Here is a 22,473-nt window from a genome sequence, read left to right as displayed (position 1 = left end):
GCAGAAACCAACAGAAATAACCCATTAAAGTTGGGCTATGTTATCCTCAATATCGCTGTTCCATCATTGAAATGTTCCTGTAAAAACGTTCTCCGTGCTCGTTGCTTACGTCACCTTAAGTGTCAGGAAAGAAGTCTATATGATATTGGGGTAAATACATTTTAAAAGATACACTTGCTCCAATGACCTCATAGTTCGTTGAAAGTTCTTGATCAGTTCTCTGTAGTCATATAATTTTCTGTTTCCATGTAACCGATAAATGAAGTCTTTTTTACCGGGAAATCAAAACTTCATAGTCTTGATTTCCCGATATATCTGTACCGTTTGATTTAAAATTTACCAGGAAATTAGGAGCGGAACGGTAAATTAAGATAATCAGTCTGTTGCAAATTAGTCAGCTTTGACGTACACATGGAGTCATTCATAATAATATGTCTATTTTGACCATCTTTGAAAATTTTTCTTTGAGGTACGAATAAGCATCTAAGTTTCTTTTTAGAGCTTTCGCAAAATTCTTCATCAATCTCAACGTGATGTGAAGAGGCGAAAGGTAAACGTTTGTCTAGCTATGCTCGTGAATTCACATTGTTTTTTCCTAGAACATATTCAGATCTCCCCGGCAACTGGTTTTATGAATAATGCTGCTCATAAGCACCGCTATTTCTCATGCACAGTACTGTGTGTAACCACTTTGCATACCCATAACTAGTGCATTAACATTAAAATCAGCACAAATGTTCCAATTAAAGTTTCTATAGTCGGTTTACGCAAAAAAAATTCCATGCTCTCATTTAATTCTTTTATATCTACAGCATAGAATATTGCCACTAAAGGCTTTGAGTTGCCATTGAGGAGAAGAATTGCCTAAAGGCTTGTCTTCGAAATATCTATGAAAAGACGCCATTCATAAGCTTTGTGATGACATTCAAGCTTATTCACAAGACCTTATATATCTTTGATGTTAGGGCACTAGTCCTGTTCCTCAGAAAATTGTGAAAGACTTATACTTTGTTTTCTGTAAAAAATTACTTTTGTGCTCTTTGACAAAGGATTCCACTTTTGAAGACAAGACACAAGTAGCTCTGCTTTATCTTGAGGTAAATTCAGATCTCGTACTAAATCAAAGAACTCAGTTTGTTCGATGAGATAAGGTTTACTATCATCAAAGTTGTTATCACTTTCATGCGAGGAAGGAACAGACACTGGCTTATCACTTTCGGTAATGTCAATCTAGGAGCAATGTTAAATAGCATGTATAAAAACTGACAAGGCGTTGTTGTGAGACACAGACCTATTCGTTGCAGGTATATTGGTATATTCAATCTTCTCCTAGCTCTTACCAAAGAGCTAAGAGATAATTGAATTTCCTTGCTCTAGAAGCTAAGCGATCATCTCAACTACAGTTTTAAAAGTTAGCTGCATGTCAAATGGCAACATGATGATTTGTTGCATGGAGAAAGTGTAATGCATTACAAAAGTTGTAATGTAACATAGCTCAAATCCGGACACGCTAGAATTATTCTAACTACATATTTGAAGCAGTATTAACATATACAAAATCACCTAACATCTTATAAGTTGCAGAAATAGTTTGGTTTGATTTGATTATTATGGTCAACAAAATTTACAAGTTGTTGACAAATAGCGGCACACCAGGCCAATCTGTTGTAAAAATGCAGTTTTTCGATTTCAGCTAAAGTGAAGATGCCGGAGCAGAGAAAGGTCGTGTTCGAAATTGTTCAAGTTCTTTGCGTCCACCGTATTTTGGGTTAATGGATTTCATAATTTTACAGTACGGTGGGTGAGGAAGTCTTTTCTTTCAGCGTAGTTTTGAACAAGTTGTGCTTTTAGTTGTTTAGTGTTTCCACGCGGCCAAAGACTGTACTTTGAAGACTCCGTTTTGATTTTGAGCGACCTGAGAGTTAACTTTGTCAACTTTGCTCGATAAGGTTTCCTCTTTTTTGTCATTCAGGTTAAGGCTTGATAGTCTCTGAGTATACGGAAGGTGTTTTAAGGTGGAAATATTTTTTATGGCTCGGTGTTGAACTTGCTCGATTTTGGCTATGTCTTGAGCTAAAAACAGTAACCAGTGGGCGAACATAAAAAATATAAAGTGTGCACCATAATGTAAAACTTCGGCATCGAACGGTCTTCTTGAGCCTGCCAGGCAGTTTTCAGCTGATACAGCCGCGCAGGCTTTGTGGAATGCTTTAGCAAAGTCTGTGTTGTTTTAGCAAAGTCTGTTTTTCAAAGTTGTGTTGCACTGTGTAATAGAATAATAATGGAATAATTAAATAATGCTTGTAAATAATTAACTTTTATGTTAATGTAATAATTAATGTAATTAATTGTTTTGATAAATTATTTATATAATTAACTAACTATTAAATAATATTATAGCCCTACGCTCTTAATTATCATTGAGAGAATTTTCAATTTTCAACTTTAATATTCAATGGGTTAAACGCAGGAGTAATCCGCGAAAATTTTCTTCTACTCAGAGTGGTTAATACGTTTTCAAGAAATTGCCGCAGAGTGGTTAATATGTTTTCAAGAAATTGAATTAATAGTTTAAACATATTATTTTAAGTCTAGCGCGGCCGTGGCGCAGTGGTTAGAGCGCTTGCTATAAAAGCAGGAGATCCAGGTTCGAAACGAGCTTTGGATATATTTTCGTGTCACGGTAAGGAAGGAGGCGTGAACTTCCTGGTTAAATGCACTTCCGCGGTGCTCTGTGACAAGACCGTTAGGTCTTCTTGGGGCACCTAAATAACAAAAAAAAAACAAAAAAAAAAAAAACAGTCAGTGGATTATAGTTTAAACAAACAATATATCTCTGGTAAATATCGGTCTGCATGATAAACGATGATATTGTTTAGAAAAAAAAAAAAAATCTTTCTGTGAACTGCAACCAATCTTTAACTATATATTTAAATTTTAATAAACCTATCAAGATTTTATGTTATGTAATTTTTTAAAATATTTTTGTGGTATACTATGGAATTCTAACTTTGCCTTTAGTTCACAAACCGTTGAAATCTCAAGTTCTTGAATGGTTTTTTTATGCGATTTAACATCATCGCTTCCAAAAAGGCTGCAAGCAATCACTATGAGAATTGGAAGTTACTATTAGAGAAAAGATGAAGTTTATAGAGCAAACTAACAATTGTCAGACGACTTAAAAAATTGCAAATTATATGAATCAGGAAAGCAAGATGAAGAAAGCGAATTCCAAAAAAATTGTGTTCGAGGAAAAAAAACTAGATAAATAAGAGATTTATGAGCAATTAGGAACAGTCGCAGTAAAAGTATGAGACTTAATTAAATGACGAGTAACACAAGAATTAATTTTAGTAGATGGCACAGGAGACGCTAGCTCTTTAGAGTAGTGCCCATTTTAGTATTTGTAAAAAGAAGAAAGAGAAGCAATATTACGATAATATGATAATGATTAGAGATTGGCTGCAAGAACAGGTCCAGCTATGTTTATAACGTAACTTGCACCTTGTCTAAAAGAGAAAGCGTGTCATTAGAAGATCCTCCCCAGATATGGCAACAGTATTCCATACAAGGCCGGATTTAAGATTTACAGAGATAGAGAATAGAAACTAGAGTAAGAAATTGTCGAGCACGATAAAGAGATACAACTTTAGCAGTTGCTAATTTTGCAAGGGTTTTGATATATGATTTTCAAGAATATCCGAAGTAAGAGTTAATCCTAAAAAATGAATGGTAGATGACTCATTGAGTACCTTACTGTTTATAAATAAAGGAAAATCAAAATTATTGCGATAACAATTGGCTGAAAAATTGGTTTTTATCTGAATTAAAGTTCGCAAATCACTGTGAGCCCCATGCTGTAGCAGAAGTGAGATCTTTTTCCAGCTCGAGTGAGCCATTTGAGCAATCAGAGAGTGTTTGCAAGAATAAATTGTAGTATCATCAGCAAAAGATTCCACCTTAGAAGTGAGAATACCCGAAATTACGTTAATGTAAATTTAAAAAAATATAGGGCTTAGGATAGAACTTTGAGGAACCTCTGAAGTTACAAAATATGAAGAAGAGCGCTGTCAATCGAGGACAACTTTTATACTACAATTAAAAAGAAAGGAATCAATAATCCTAAAGATGTTACCTGATACACCATAAGCTGAAGGCTTATGGAGAAGTCCAGCATGACAAACTTTATCAAAAGCTTTATAAGTTTCAAGAGAGATAGCCTTAACCCCTCGACCTTGATCTGGTGCACGGTGAAACCTGTCGGTTGTTACTGTTAGCAAATCAGCTGTAGAACAAGAAGATCTAAATCCATATTGATAATCAGAAAGTTAGTTATTAGATCCAAAATAAGAGATTTACTTTTTGTTAATTAAAGATTCAAAAACCTTGCTTATGATAGGAAGAAGACTAATGGGACGGCAGTTAGGCTAATCAATTCGCTCTCCAGAATTTTCGAAAATTGGGATAACACATGCCGCTTTCCAACAGGCTGGAAAATAGAACTCTTATAAGCACTTGTTAAATAGTTATGAAAGTATTTGCGACAGCTCCGAACACTTTTGACTATAACAGGTATGTTGTTTGGATCACAAGCTATAGAAGAGTTTAACAAGGAAATCATTTTTATACCGAAGCTGAATTGATACGAATGTCAAACAATGGTTTCTTCAACCTGTTTGATGGCTATATCAGGTAGAACGCAACTAGTGGAATCGAGAGATGATATTCATGAAAAGTTCTTTGCAAACAATTCAGCGTTGTCTTTAGGTGAGGTGACAAAATCTGAACCATACAACAATATAAGAGAGGTAAAATAACAGATTTGTCCTTGTTATTGATACCGTTAAAGATTCTCCAGATGTGACGATAGCCGAATTTTTAAGATGAAGTACGAAGTTTCATGACCTGAGAATAGTGGGCTTTGGCATTAGACAAAACCATTTTACAATAGTTTCTAGCAATGGTAAATAGACGTCCATTTTTAGGAGAATTTTTATCCTGATAGATATGGAAGTAATGGTTTCGATTTGATATTGCAGCAGCACAATGTGAGAAATACGATGGAGAAGAGTTAGGCTTGACTTGGAATCTTCGATAGGGAAAAATAGATTCTATACCAGCCTGAATACTAGAAGTTATGTAAGAAGCACATTTTTCAGCAGATAGACAAAAGATTTCTACCCAAGGGCCTTTACGAAGAAAATCACGGAAAGAGTCCCAGTCAGAAACTGAGCACTGGCTAAGATTAGAAACAAGACATAAGTCAAGTAGAGAAGGTAAATGATTTGGATTGTTTGGAAAGCGAGTTTGAAAGTTGACTACTTTTGTAAGAGATTGAGAAAGGCAAAAGTTGTGGGCCTTAACGCTTGCAGAGACACTAACACTAGAGCCAAGCCATTCGGTGTGATGAGCATTAAAGTCACCAACAACAACGATATCGGCTGCTAGTCAAAGAGAGAGGGCTTGGCCAGTTTGATCAGAAATAACATTGAAAAGAGTGCAGTCTTGAGATGAAGGAGGGCGATATAGAACAAACATAAAGCCAATTAAGTGAGGTGGTGCTAAACGAAAGTGCATAAAAGAATAGTTAGTGGATTTAAACCTATTTTCCCAACACACGGGTGAATTCTTACACTCTAAGAAAAAATCCGTTATATACAATGAACTGCATCTGTCTCTATTGCACCAACGGGTTTTCCTTTATGTTAACGGATTAAAATTTCAACGGATTGAAGTTCGTCAATATTAGTCCGTTGAAATTACGGATTTATTCTATTTGTTACTATTCTAGATTTCAATTTTTAATACAGTTGTAAATTCATGTGTGTGCACATTTCAATTCCAGCAACCTGTTGTCGGTTCTTTAAAGATAAACACACCTTAAAATACAATAAAGAAAATATTGAATATAAATGATATACCATAACACAAAATGGTAATAAATTTTTAATAATAACCCTGTAAGAAACATTTGTTGCTAATTCTTTATTTCTAAATTGCTAATAAAAATTATGTTATTTTATTAGTTCTACATTTCGATGTATTAAATTAAACTTTATTTAGTAACAATAAACATGTTAAAAGTATTAATATTAGAATTTATATTTGATACCTCATGCCTGAATGCCACATGTCTAAAGTATCAAGTTCTATACAAATACAAACAAGCAATATAAACTTATTTGTAACTAACATAAAAAAATTGCAAGAAAAAAAAAAGAAAAGTTTTTTAACTAATTTAAACTTACCGTGTGATATAGCATGACACATATCTAAAATAGCAAATTAAAAAAGCATATACAAACTTAAATATACAAACTATAACAATCCATATATAAACTAACTAGGCTTAATAAAAACCCATAAAAAAAATGCAAGTAAACATTTTACAACTGATGAAATTTACAGTGTGATATTGCATGCCACATGTTTAAAATAAATTATAAAAGTATATAAACATATAAGCATATAAAGCATATAAGTCAATTATAAACTACATATAAACTGGCTGCAACTAGTCTAAATAAATATACCAATTAAAATAAATGCAAGTAAACATTTAAATTTGATACCTCATGCCTGAATGAACCATGTTTAAAGTAGCAAGTTCTATACAAATATAAACAAGCAATAAATAAACTTAGTTGCAACTAACATCAAAAAATTGCAAGTAAAAAAAAATAGTTTTACAACTAATTTAAACTTACAGTGTGATATAGCATCACGCATGTCTAAAATAGCAAATCATAAAAGCGTATACAAACTTAAATATACAAATTAAAACAATCCCTAAATAAACTTTGCTATAACTAGCCTAAATAAACACCCATAAAAAAATGCAAGTAAACATTTTACAACTGATGAAACTTACAGTGTGATATTGCTTGTTACGTGTCTAAAATTACAAATTATAAAATCATATAAACAAGCTATGTGTAAACATAGCTGCAACTAACCTAAATAATGATACCCATCATTGATGGGTTTTTTGATGGCATCAAAAGAAATGTTAACATTTTTAATTTTACAACTGATTTAAATTTATACCGTAAGTTACTACATGTCATCTAAAAAAGAAAACTACACAATAATATATACAAGTCATATAGTCTTAATTATAGAAATAATTGTTCAACTAACCCTTTAGTTTATCATATAAAAAAAAATCATATCATATCATATAAATCATATCATATAAAAATATAAATCATATCATTAAAAAAAAAAAAAAAAAATATATATATATATATATATATATATATATATATATATATATACATATATATATAAAATTTGAAATAAGTATAACAACCTTCGAAATTATAAATAACAGAGTGCAAATTAAACTGTGTTTATCCATTTGCTTTCTCTACTAAAATTTAGTAAAAAAAGAAAATCGATACACACAATTTAAATTACGCTTTTTTTAAATAGTTTCACGTTTTGTCGAAATGTGAAGCTATTTAAAAAATGGCAAATCAAACTTACTGCAACAAACCTTTATCTGCAACTTAAATGTGGTTTAAGAAAAACGCCTTTTAAAACTTTATCCTTTATAAATAAAGAACTATAATATATTGACAAATCTAAACCAAACAAACAAGACTTAAAAATATAATCTACAGAAAAATCATTTTAAAATTTCTTAAAGGAAACCCTTTTTAATGAAAAGTTCAGTTGTTTTTCAACGGTTTGAATATTTAATCCGTTGAATTAACGAAATTTCAAAGAATCCGTTAATAGCTTGATTTACTCCGTTAATTTTGTGATTTTTGGTTACGAAATACTTCGTTTATTTAACGGAAAAAGAAATCCGTTGCTTTTCTAACGGATTGTTTTTAGAGTGTACGAATGTAAATGCCCAGGCAAATCAAGTGACTATTGGAGTCTTTACGAATTAAAGAAGATAACCATCAACACTAAGATCACAAGATGAGACAATAGAACTCAAATTACGGCATGCTATCAGAAAAATCTGCCCACCTTTCGTGATCAAAAAAGGATGTAAGAAGCTTAAATGTATTTAAATCAGTATATTTCTGAAAAATTAAGACTGTTAAGATGACATATTAATACGGAAAAAACAAAAAAAAATTAAGTTTTACAGAAAATTCTGACTTTTTTTTGATGCCTCCCATAAGTTTCTGGACAGAGTGATTTTTGTAAGTTTTAGCAGCGTAATCCCATTTTTTCTTCAAATCTGTAGCTGATTTTACCGTTTTTCCACCTAATTTCAATTTCTTTTTTATGATGGCCCAATATTTTTCAATAGGACGTAATTCGGGGCAGTTTGGAAGATTCATCTTTTTCGGAACTTTTATCACTCCATTATCATTGTACAACTTTTGAGCATCTTTTGAGTAATGTATTGTGGCTAAATCAGGCCAAATTAATACTGAAGTACTTCTATGAGCTTTAATTAGTCGTTTTATACGAGAAAGACAATATTTCACGTATTTCGAAGATTTCATTGTGCCCAAACAAACATGAATTGGCGATTTTTTGCCGCAAGAGCAAAGTGCCTGGCAAATCATCAATTTTTTCGAAAATTTATCAGTCATTACATACTTGTATTTATCACTCACATTTTCTCTTATTTTAGAAGCATAGTAGCACTGCCCAGGAATTTGTTTAAAATCCATTTTAACATAAGTTTCGTCATCCATCAAAATGCATCCATTATGTTTTGTTAACAAGTTGCCATACAACTTTATTGTTTCGATTTGGCATTTTAACTACTTTAAAACTTTGATATCCAAGTCTCTGTCGCCATTTGTGTACAAAAAAATTGGAAACCTTCAGTTTTTTCTCTCGATATCTATCAGACCAATCAGGATGTTCTTCCAATGAAGTCTCCAACCGTTCGAGAGCTCTAGGATTTGCTGTGCGTTTTTTTCGACCACTTCCTTGTTTTCTATGAATAGTTTTCTGTTCTGTAAACCGTTTAAGAACAGTGTCTACAGTTCTTCTTGATATTTTTAATGATTTCGCCAACTTTCTATTCGATAAAGTTGGATTTTTTAAGTGCTTGTCCACAATCAAAAATCTTTGTTTAGTGGTTGACATTTTGAAACTAAATAATATTTTTAATTATTATTTTCTGCCAAAATGTTCTATTATACAAACACTACCACACACAAAAAAAAACTTCAAAAAACGACCGTTAACTAGCTTTACCACACCGCAAAAGGTGGGCAGATTTTTCTGATAGCATGACTTAGTCTTACAAAGAGCAAGTAAGCCTGGTGAACTTTGCAAGAGATAAGATTCAACAGAATAAAGTTTACTTCGAAGACTATGAATATAAGTAAATGATTGGATGAATTAAAAGTAAATGAATGAAATAAAAGTAAATGAATGAATATAAGTAAATGATAAGTTTGGAGAACAAGGTAATGACAATAGTTTTTTTATGTTTTATAGTTTTTGGTACTTAAGTAATTTTTAAACTTGTTAAAGAACTTGACTCAAAGCACAGATAGTACTCAGTACATTATTTAATAGCCCAAGCTGTTGCCTCATTTCTAATAATGAACCCTAAGCCATAACAAAGAGCTTCATATGTGGCTTTGACAATGAACAACAAAAGTATGAACAGGAGCACCACTCATGTGCAAAATGGCACTGTTAGTACTCTGATATTTTACATCTGTTGATGGAATCAGCCTCTCTGAGACAACACCTGGTTGCTATTGTCTCAGAAAAATCAAAAATGCTCAAGTTCAGGAGCCATGGAACATTCTAGAACATGCCTTGTTACTATTAATTGGCTGAATCCTAAGACCTGGGCAGTTATTTTAAAATACATGATAAGAAATATTAGAGAATCCCTGGAGATAAATAAAGCAGGAATTAGTCACGAGATAAGTATTGGGCAACTTTGCTCGGTGCTTGAATTATTTTACCTGTTAAAAAGACATTTAAACAATAATACTAAATTTTTAAAATAATTAAACAATAATCATAAAGGAAATTTAAGAAAAAGAGTCTTAACTACCAGCAAATATTTTTTTGTTTACTTTTACCTAATAAGTAGAGAACTTTATAACTTTAAGTGAAAAAAATATGTTTTTTCAGAAAACTATTGACTTAAACACTTAGTAAAGTTCTAACTTTTTTGATCAATAATCATGTCTAAATTAAAGTCGTTTTTAAATTTTATTTAAAATGATTTGAAGCAAACCAACTGAACAAAATCCTAAAGACGTTCAAAAGAAATTTTATAAGATTCTTAAACTCTGTATATATAAATGAAAAATATATAGGAATTCTTTTTTAATAAATGAAAAATATATAAGAATTCTTTTTTTTAATAAAAGAAGAAAAAGTTATGTTAAACATAAATGAATTTACTTTTTATTTAATTTGAAACCTAAGTTATAGATTGTCAAAGATGAGATTTTTTTAAATTTTAATTTAAGTTTTACTATTTCGCTTTAAATCGGTTGAATAACCAAAACCATACCGCTGTCTTGAGCCAAACATTAATTCAGTGTAGCAGGATTCCATAACAGATTCTCATTAAAACAGTCAATTTACGATATCTCCACGCCTCTAACCCAAGTTCCGCACCTTATTCTCGCATTTTACCAGTTGAAAAATTTCGCATTTGTGCTTTTTACCAATATCCGGTGTTGCGGTAAATTAGCAGTCATGAAATTAGGACTTCAAAGTCTTGATTTCCCGATAAATCAGAACCACGGCCTTCTATAATAACAGGCCTTGACATCGCACAAAATGCCGTAAAAAATGAAGGCCGATTAAACTTTCACTTTTACTTATATTGATATGTTTTTATATTAGTAGGGGGGGTCCAAAATTCTATATTTTTTATTTAACCAGGTATTCCTTATTAGTTTTTTTAGAAAAGTTTGAAAAACAATTCAGTTTTTTCTATTTTTTATGTGGTTGGCCTTCTATATCTATTTAAACATTTTTAAAGATACAAAAAAAAAAAAAAACATTTAAAAGAAAAATCTTTGCAGCGGTTATTTTGCGCAAAAAGTTACGCAACTTAATCTTAAAATTTATGGAATTTAAATTTTGATTGGATAAATTTGAATTGAAATGAATAATAGTTGCGTTTAAAAAAAAACTGTAATAAAACTTTTTTTGTTAAAACCTAAACTTTATAAATACTTGAAAAACAGCTTTTGTTTTACTTTGCAAGAGAATACTTTGCTTCTATATGTTAACTAAACTTAGATATGAATTAAAATGAAAAAAATTGTAACAAGACGTAATAACAAAATAGTTTTAAATCAAAATAAACAAACTCCTTTATAAATTCTCCCTGTAGTTGAAAGTTTTATCATACGTAGTTGCCTTTACTCAGAGATGTTATTTCACTTGTCTTTATCGAAGACAACAATACAAATGTAAATTATGTTTTGAAAGTGCTCGTCGAAGAGTTGCAAAGTTAGTAGAAATTCATTGGACAGAACGTAATATCTACACAATATCATATCAGGCCATTTTAAAACGTCTGCAAAGTGAAATCAATGAATATCGCTACTTAAACGGTGTTGACAAAAACAAGCAAGGTAAAAGTTTATTGATTCTAACACACTCCCAACACGCAGTGCCATACGTAAAAAACTAAAACAGATGCACGCGTATTCTCTTGGCTTGATTGCAGACAGAGTTGTTCAAGCTAAAAATAGCGGCGATATTATAACTCACGCAACTGACTCTACCACTCGAAAGCATCTTTGCACCTTCTGGTTTACATATTACCCGAGAATATTATTTCCCTATATTTTCCTACATTAGCAATTGCTTCAGAAACTACAGCAAATATTGCAGATGGAATAAAAACAACTTTCGAAATGTCACAGGAAGCCCCAAAATACACCCCAGAAGAACTACACCTAGAAGAAGCTAGATGTCCATATGACTGACAGTACTGTTCATAATGTAGGAATATCTAAAATCATAGCTGATATACTGGTCAACTGTTTCGCACTTCACATAGAGCTTTAGGTTTTGACAGAGCTATTGAAAAAGTTCTAGACCAAATTAAAAATGAAATGAATATGGATAACCTTTTAAAGGCTTTCTGTTAGATATATCTATGAACAAAAGTACGGAAACGTTATCCTTAATCTTTCTATCATTGGTACTAAACTTGTTTGGTCCGAGTTTTATTCAAAAACCATGGAATTATCATAAAGAATTTAAAACTTTTATGCAGCGTAAAAACAAAAATATTTTTTTTTTTGAATTTAAAGATGTTCGATTTGAATGTCTTTCGAAATGTTTTTCTATAGTTTGCTTTCACTGGGATGACTTTAAGGAGTTTTTAGACCAACATGAATATATCACAAATATACTTGCTTGTTTAGTCCAAGATTCTATGAATTTTGATTACATTAAAGTTACTTTAGTCGTGGTAGCAGCTTTTGGAATGCAAGTTATTTCACCATTTTTCTGTAAAACTAAAGGGAAAGCCACGCATTCTAAACTGCAAATATTCTTTAGCAAGATGTATGCAAGCTTATCTAATGATATCATAAATCAACAATTCTTTGAATTTAAAGAGCCATGTGTTCAAGAAGTATGAAAGAGACTTTTTAAAAATCTCATTAAAGAAGATTATGGCTTAGAAGTTGTTGATGTAGTTCGAAAATAGGCATCAAAGAACTTTGATGAATGCATTATTCTTGCAAATATAGTTCGGCAAAGTTTAGCTATAGATCTTCAACACCAAAGAGGAAAGCATTATGGTTTGGAAAAAGAAACAATGATCGATTACCTGATGAGTATTATGTTTTTAATGAAGTTATTGGAGTTGATAAAGCAAATAATATTACAAATAATATTGAACTTGAGCGTCAGTGAAGAACTCATAGCAATCGACTTCGAAAAAAACCGTCATTTTCAACAGTTTCACGTGGTAATGTTCTTAGATATTCAAACCATTTAAGAAATAAAGATTCAAATAATTTAGAACTATTTCGGAAAATGGGTCCTTTTGTTAGAAAAATTGAAAGTATAGAATACAGTTGGAACCAGCGACAGATTCAACTGAGACAAAGCGGCTTAACTAAAAAAGAACAACAAGCTTAAAATCAGGCGTTCAGGAGAAATTCTATTTTAACTTGTTTAAAACTACAAGGCGGCCCATTTACTAGTGCATCAGATGTCTGTGAATATATTGAAAAAGAACAAGATCTGATAAAATGCCAAAAACGATCGAAGAATGAAGTAATTTATTTCAGAGATACAAGTAGGTCATTGCCGCGGAAATCAACTCTATTTAAAATCATAATTTTTGATAAAAATACAAAAAAGCGCCGTCTTATGCCTATAGAAGAATATGTTACTAATTTGAAGGTTCTATTTGGAAAGTCATCACAGCAATCCACAATCACCTACGATGACTTCCATAAAGTTATTTCGCACTTTCAATAAGGTCGAAACAAATTATTATTAATATTAGACTTGATGATGTGCAATGTCTAATTTTTTGTGTTACTTATAACTAGGCATAATGATAACATGTTTTATTAATAAAATGAAAAAAAAAATTTACCATGTGTTTTACATCGCTTATATTTGAAAATAATGATGATTTCATTTAATTTAACAGTAAATTGTTTTGTCAAAATAATCACTTTTATTAAAATTGAAGTAGAAGGCTAAATATTGATAATGAAGTAAAAACATTGTGAAATTCAAAATAAAAGGAAAACCAAAATATTGTTAAAAGATAATTATATTTTTCGTATTTTAAATTTCATTAAGAATATTAATGTACTATTAAATAGTATCAATAACAAGCAGAACCATAACAACATATAAATCTATATATTAGAAAGATAACTGTATTTTTTTTTGCTTGCAGAAGCATGATGGAAAAAAAAAAAGAAAAACAATAAAAAACACCAACAAAAGTTGATTCAAGCAAAAAAAAAGTTTTATTAATATATCTCAACTGAGTAAATATTTACAAATCCAAACATATTGAGAGACATAAAGGCTAAAGAGAAAATAAAAAACATAACAAGTAAATAGCATAATTAATTACAAAACTAATTTCCACATAAATTATGATAGCTTTAGTATTTTCATTTTAGATTCTTTGCTACTGCTGGGAGTGGTAATTAGCGAGTAATTCTTTAGCAGAATATTAGAATATATTCTGCATTGTTTTTTTGTGACTTTAAATTTATATTTAGCTCCAATGAACTGAAACTAAGTAACACAAAATGTTCTACATAAAGGGTCAGTAACACCTTAAAAAAACAAAAAGCAAAATATTGACCATTGGACAAGAGTATCAGAAGGAATTTCAAGTCCGCTTCTGTTTAGGCTATTCAGATAACTTCCATATTTATAATAATAATTGGTAGTGTCATCATAAATTTTTGTTTTGCTTTTTTGCACATAGTAAACTATAGCCACTAATGTAGATTTATTAACTGAGCTTTCAAGATCATGTATATTATCCAGAAGTTCCTTTTCATCAGTAGATATATCTCTAAAATGTTTCACAAGTATGACCATGAGTATCATCAACAGGAATATCAAGTTGTAAATCAATTTAGTATGTTGAATATTAATTTTTTCAATTACAGATTTAGCGTTTATAAAGTAAGTACCTCCAGATCCCTGTCGAAGCTTAGAAAAAGCTTTTTCAAGTGGATCTGTTGAAAACCAACTTAATAAGACATACTTTGCTCCATTACTCAACAAAGTTTCTACGAGATCAATTAAGCCATAACATGAATGCGCTATTGCATTGCTAGTATCTAGCGTAAGCTGTTTTACACGCTTACCTGTAGGTTTCATAAAATTTGACAGTTCAGCAATAACTCGTAGCAGTTGTAACTGATGATCACCAACTGAGTGGATTTCTACGTAATTTATTTCTAAACTGATTGCCAGCACCAGGTGCTTTGACATTCCTAAAAAAAATAATTTTTTCAATAAATACAGCAGTACCTTTAAATGCTTTATTTTCAATCTCTGGATGCGTTCTTAATACAGCTACTGTTTCTTCGCAAAAAACAGACAAACAAAACTTTACAGATTGTCTCTCTATTGGTTTTGGATAAACTGATTTAGCTGTAAGTTTAGAGAGTTTAAAAAGACTATTGCACTCAGTTTTATATAAAATTTCTAAATCACTCCACTTAGCCAAAGCCAGTTCTTTATTGTTCAAAAATTGAAGTTCGCCAGTCTTTTCTGTCAACCAATTGTTTAGTATAGATTTTAAGAGATGCACATAATCATACAATAAATATATACTTGATGTTGTTAACCATGGTTTACTATCGACTGTTTTAAACATTCCAAAAAACATTTGATTTACACGGCTACCATCAGTAATTATTACCATTATGTCTTACTATTGTCAATATTATTTATTGTATCAACAGTTTGTTGACATTGAGCAAACTGAAATTCAGAGGAAAGATTTGCAAAAGGTTGAGCTCTACATATAAATTCTGAACCTCAAAAACACAATCATAAATGATAAAATTGTTTTAGCTAACTCTTTGGTAAAGTAATGAAGCTTTGACATAAACCTCATCAATTAGTAGTATGGAAGTTGTTTTCAATGAATTTAAATTCATAAAAATACTATTTATGAAATTTAGGTCATCCATTGAGCTTATTTTTGAAGTCAATCGTGTTAAAGTCCTTATACTTGGCAACTTGTAGTCAATACACAAACGAACATATAAACTTCGTCGCAAAATACTCATATGCTCTACATATAATATTTGGAGTATATAAAACTTCACCAACATTAACTTTTCTCAAAGCATTAAGGTGCTCGAATAGAATATTTGACTGATGCGAACTCTCTTTATTTTTTAAAAATCTAACTGCTTCAAATAAAGCTGATTTTGTTTTTATAAACTTTAATTTGTTTACAGCGAAAGATGAAATATTACAAGTTTTGCCATTATTGTACGCTAGAAATGAATAATCATCGAAAATTTCTAAAATAAATAATGGAACACCAAGTTTGTACATTTTTGATTGTATGTGTAAACTTTTTTTATTAAGCTGGAAAACAATAACATCGTTATTATCACTTAACAAAGATTGAATATCGTCAAATATAAGTTCATCTTCTTTCCGAAAAACATTTAACTCATCTGGTAAAATGTTTCGAAAACCGCTTGAAGTTACAGTTTTTCTAACTTTACTTGCTGGTGTGGCTAAACAACTAGGCGAAATATTCTTAAAAACAGATGGTGTGTTTAAAGGTCGTTGCTTCCCATATTTGCTTTTAAAAGGTGCATCATTTGGCCAATGCAGTCGACATACTGCTGTATGGTCTGTAACAATAAAACCAGTTCTCGGGATAGCATCACTTCATCTTTTTCTCTCCTCTGGATTTTTCGGGAATTTATAAATTGATATTTTTGATTTAGTTGAGTGATAGTTCGACTTGCAAAGAGGTACACAACATTTTAAAGGCATTTTAATTATTAAAAAACCTTATCGTTGGTTTGACGATATTATTTTTTTTTTTTTTTTCTTTTATTACAAAATAATAATTATTTACAATTTTTTATAACATTAACTAAGTTTTTATGTTTTTACAATATATGGTATTACAAAGCTAGCGTAAATATATACATTTTTCGTTTTTTTTTTAAAATTTATTACATTATTTTTGTATTTTTAATTTTTAATTTTTTTGTGTTTTTTGATTTTATATTTTTTTGTGTTTTTTGGTTTTATATTTTTTTGTATTTTTTTGTTTTAAATTTTTTTTGCCGTTGTGCGGAAAGAAATCAAGAGTTTAGATTAAGTAAAAAGAGAGAAGAAATTTCAAATTAGGTTAAGGAGAGGTTTATAAGGAAAAAGAAAGATTTATATCCAAAAAAATTAAAAAAGGAATTACAGGACTTTTACATAAACATTACGTTACAAACACTATAGATAAAAAAATTAATGTGCTAAAATTATATTTCATATATTAAGGTCTGGCAGTGATTTGCTAATTTTATATAATAATAAGTTTGTTGTATAACATAAAAAAAAATGCAAAAGGGAAGAAAGTCTTTACGAAACATACCACGAGCCGTTGTTTTATTTCAGCTCATATGTTTAGTTTCAGACTTCCATTCTCTACTTGACAGAAAACGTTTTTTATACAAAAATACTCACAGAAAATGTCCGCGGTGTTTCTACGGACATGATAATTATATTTTAAGGTAATAATATTCCTGATGTTCCTGATTATTACCCTGATCACTGCCATTGGGTCAATTTTTTTGTTACTAAACATGTGGTGGCATCTACTGTTCCATATTGCACTCATGATGGTTTGAGTGAGTGTCAACAGCAGCTGCGAAGTGGGGCTTTTCTCCGATAAACTCGCTGTTTCAATCGAGAAAATCGAACTTATCGGAGAAAAGTTGTTTCGGGATGTCAAGGAGTTATATACATGTTTAAAATATTCCCAAATTTCAACAGATGGAGGACAGTAGGCAAAGATGTGTATGTTGTCCTCGATTTTACCACAAGTTTTGCATTTGTTATTTTTGACGATCTGTTGCCTTGTGCTTTTGGCTAGCAAGGCCGCAGAAGGTAAACTGTTGTGTAAGAAACGAAAGAGGATGTTTTGAGTCGGTCCGCATGCGTGGGAGGTGAAGTTTTTTTTCCAAATTTGGGTCCACGGCATTGTTGTTTTTGTTGAACTGTTCCAAAAAAGTTCTGCTGGCACGACTGTCTTTTTGTTTTTTGCCACTTCTAAGTAAAAAATTTTTGTTGTTTTTAGGGGGATGTTAAAAAGGGACCCGTTTTTGCCTAATATTTCTATTGTTGTTTTGTAGTACTGAGACGTTTTGTTGTCCCAGTGTTTTGGAAAATTGTTCTGCTTTAAAAAGTTCCAGCTTAGGTTTTGGTTCGTAAATTTTATAAGTGAACTCGCCAACCAATACTTTGAAAAGTAGTAATAATCGTGAGCTTTGTCCTCTTCGCATTCTTTCAGTTGAAAGAGTGTTTTGAGGCGAAGTGCAAGACTTTGCTCCTTCGGTGATAAAATTCCGAGACCCCCGCTTTTGACGGGTAAGAAAAGTGTCTCTCTCTTGACCGGGTTGTAATTGGTCTTTTGCCACAGATTTTCGAAAATGGCTCTGTGCAGACGTTCTATTACCCATTCGGGAACGGGCAGCACGTTTGCCAGAAACCATACTTTTGACATTGCTAACGTATTTATCAACATAGTCTTTCCCCTAAGTGACAAAGTACGTAGTCCCAGAAACTTGAGTTTTTTCTCTATTTTGTTTAGAGTTACTAACCAGTTGAAATTGGTAGTATCGCTCAGTCTGGTGTAAAAAGTAACACCTAAAATTTTGAAACCGGTGTTGTTGTTCCACTCTATGCCGTCCAATTCCGGGTACATTTTGGGATCAAAACCCCCAAGGGCGAGACCCTTGGTTTTTGAGGCATTGATCACTGAACCACTTGCTTTTTCAAACAGCTTTACTTTTTCGAAGAAACAACGGACTGATTTTACGTCCCTGGCAAAAAAGTTCGAATCGTCTGCGTACTGCTGTATTTTAAGGGGTTTAGATGTACCTGGTAGCGGGAAACCCTCTATTCTGCCATCTGCTCTGATCACCAAAGCGAGAGCTTCGGCGACAAAAACATACAGCAAGAGAGAGAGGGGATCACCCTGTCTAACTCCCCTTTCTGTAGGGAAGGAGGCTGACAGGAAACCGCAATTCAGAACAGATGCCGAAACTTCTGAATATAAGGTGTTAACAAAAGATACGAAATTTTCTCCAAGATTGAATTTTCGGAGAATCTGAAGCAGAAACGCACGATCGACCTTATCAAACGCCTTTTCTTGATCTATTGACAAAATGAAACTAGGTAGATTTTTAAATTCCGCGTAATCTATGAGATCACGGACTAAATGTAAATTTGAGAATATTGTTCTACCTGGGATTCCGCAAGTTTGGTTTGGTTCTATAATTTTCCCCATTACTTTTGCAAGTCTTAGGGCCAGCGCTTTCGTGATTATTTTGTAATCAGCGCCGATTAGGGATATGGGCCTCCAATTTTTGCATTCGGTAAGATCTCCTTGTTTGGGGATCAGTGAAATAATTGATTTTTTCATAGAGTGGCTGGTGTTTTTTTCTACGAAAAGTATTTCGTAGGCAAGTTCTTCAAAATCTTTTTCTAAAATGTGCCAAAAGGTTTTATAAAATTCAGCTGGAAGTCCGTCATAGCCCGGAGATTTTCCGTTTTCAAATTTAAAAAGGGCTTCTTTTAGTTCGGCGACGGATAGGCGGGTGTTTAAAAATTGATTTTCATCATCACTTAAACGTTTAGTGATGTGTGACAAGACATAATTTTGGCTGTCTTTGCATAAACTAGTTTTGGTGTAAATTTTTTTGTAATATGAAATCAGGGAGTTTAGTATTTCACCAGGTTCACTCGTCAATGTGCCGTCATTCTTGCGAATTTCGGTAATTGACTTGTTCCGCTGTTGAACTTTTTCCAAATTATACAAAAATTTTGAAGGTTTTTCTCCTTCTTCGATTAGTTTTTGTTTCGTGCGAATAAACGCTCCGGGAAACTGGAGCAAGAAAAGAGCATCGCGTTTTTCTTTGATGCTATCTAAATTCGGGTTAGTGTTTTGTCGCTCCCGTTGGATTTCATTTTCAATCCTTTTGATATTTTTTTTGTTTTTCGCACTTTCCTGTATCGATATGTGTTGTAATTCAGCCCTAACAAAAAGTTTGCAGTCGTCCCACCATTTTAAAATTGACGTATAGGACCGTTTTTTAGTTTGCCAATCTTGAATTAAGAGCTCAATTTTTTGCCTATGCACCTCTATTTCCAAAAGGGAGCAGTTTAATTTCCAGTATCCTGGTCCTCTCCTGGTTTTACTAAAATTGACAGTTGTTGACACGAACTCGTGGTCGGAAAAAGGGTTGGTGAGAATTTTGTTGTATGTGGTTTTTTTGGCGACTTTTTCAGGGCAGTAGATTCTGTCGAGTCTACATTTGGCCGTCTGATTGCGCCATGTGAATTCTCTTTTGTTGGGAAATTTATAACGATAAACATCTACGAGGTTATACTTACCTTGGTGGACCCCGAGTTCATCAATGCCGTAGGTGTGATATTTAGCATTGTTTGTGCCCTCTGTGTCAAGAGGCAGGCTTTCGACCATGTTGAAATCCCCGGCCATCAGGACGGGTAGTCCTGTGTCCTGCAAGAAATCTCCAAGGTCGCCAAAAAAGAGGCGCCTTTCTCTCGGCACATTAGGCGCGTAAATATTCAGCACCTGCATTTCGTGTTCATCAATTTTTATCATGACATTTAATATTCTTCCGTTGTTGTCCCTTTTTAGTTCGTGCAAAGAAACATTGGATTTAGAGAGTATCGCCACCCCACAACAGTTATGACTCGGACCAGAGTTCCAAATAGACTCGCCAGTCCATTCGTCACTCCACTGTTTAACAGTGGACGGTCCGGATTTTGTTTCCTGAAGGAGGATAAGATCGAAGGTGGATTTTTTGAGAAAACCAAAAAAATTATTGCGTTTATCTTGGTCGTTTAGACCATTTATGTTGCACGTTAAAATATTAATAGCCATGATGGAGAGGGTCAGGTTTCCTAATTTGAAAACTCGTGTATCTTAAACAAAAATATAATAATTTGACAACCTGACATAAAAAACACAAACATAAAAAGCTTAACCTTATAGCACGAGTTTTCGTTTGAACTGACGTAATACAAACAATAGGACGCACTGGACCATAACATTCCACAAAAAAGCGCGAACTACAACAATACGAATTACGACAGCTTAAGCGCTTATTTAGAAATAGAACATGCATTTCGTAATAGAACGTGAAAGAATCGAAAAAAATTAATAGATTTGAGAATAGAAATAAAGAAAGGAAAAAAAATGAAAAAAATGAAGTTTAGAAAAAAATACAAAATATAGGAAAATTAAAAAGAAAAAGGAAATCTTACGACATCTTCTCCGCACAATTTAGGGCATTATAGCACTCGAAGTTAAAATTAAGATCTTGATCATCATCAATACTGTTTTTTGCTATCGAGGTTGCTTTTTCGAGAGTTTCCTCTTTGTTTTCTTTACTAAGTTCAGTTTCTTCTTTGAATGATATTTCGTTACTACACTTTTTTGAGTTAACAGTAGTATCTGCCTTATTTTTGGCTCTTTTTCTTTTCGATATTTTTGGCTCTTTACTACATACTTTTGGCTGTTCGATTTCAATGCACTCGTTATTTTTCTTCTCTTCAATGGTGGTATTTAGCATTTCTATCTGCGGGCTTGATAGTGATTTTACCTCAGATGTTGGTTCGTTCAGTGCCGTAGCCATTTTCTCTGAAACATCATGATTAATTACAGCGGCTGGAATTTCAGCTTTGGAAGAGGACTGGGGTTGCCCGTTGTGTTTGTATCTCAATGTAAAGCCATCTACATTTTGATAACGTGGCAACGGGTTAATATGCGGATTCTGCCAATTTTTTATTATAATAACCACATTTCCAGTAAATATAAACTCGCCATGAACCTTCACTTTTTGACAACTGTACGACTCAAAAATCCCCCTTCCGTTAGCTAGGTGTTTTCCTAAAGCTGTGATCGCTGAGGATCCACCACTAACTAAAAAACCTATAGGAATATTTTGGACCAATACATGGACGCTTCGAATAAACTTTTGTGTTATTGAGAGGGAAACATTTTTTATTGTTAATTCAATTTCAAGGAATTCAGAAACTTTGTTTGGAGTGTTGACAACGAACTCGAAGTATCGATTGCTGTAATGCCTGGTTATACCCCAGACGTAACATAGAAGGTTTTTTTTAGCAATAGCATCTAAGAAGTCTTCGACACTGCAATTTAAATCGCCATATCTGCAGATCAGTACCGGGTAGTTGTCATTAGAAGACGTGGGTTTAAAAATCCCAAGGTTAACTCTATCACCTTCAACGCCAGTAACAGGTGCAACTACACTAGCATAACTTTTAGCCATTACGAATAATAAGATAACACCACAATGAACAACGCGAACCAATTCTAATTAGGCTAAAGTGCCACCACAACAAAATTTTCACTAATAAATCAATCAAAAATAAAAAAAACCACAAGCAAGACTAAAAAGTTTCAGTATGTGTTTTTTTCCGTTATTATTACCTTTACCCGACGATATTATTACCTTTTTTGACAATATTATTACCTTACGTTTGACAATGTTAATACCTTACAATGTAACGTCTTAAACCTTACAACTTTAACGTCTTGAAGTTGCGCTATCTAATTTTTAACCAATCAAATTTTAAAGATTTATTAAAAAAGCGCGAACATAAACTTTCGTCTAATGTTAAAAGATGAAAATGTAAACACAGTATTAGAAATCGGCCTTCAATTAAGCAACTTCGTTGCGCGATGTCAAGACCTGTTATTAAAGAAGGCCTTGTTTTGAAGTCTTCATTTACCGTTCCGATCATAGTTTCCCG

Source organism: Hydra vulgaris, chromosome 15 (assembly GCF_038396675.1).
Source record: "Hydra vulgaris chromosome 15, alternate assembly HydraT2T_AEP".
NCBI classification, from domain to species: Eukaryota; Metazoa; Cnidaria; class Hydrozoa; order Anthoathecata; family Hydridae; genus Hydra; species Hydra vulgaris.
This window is presented reverse-complemented; position numbering follows the sequence as displayed.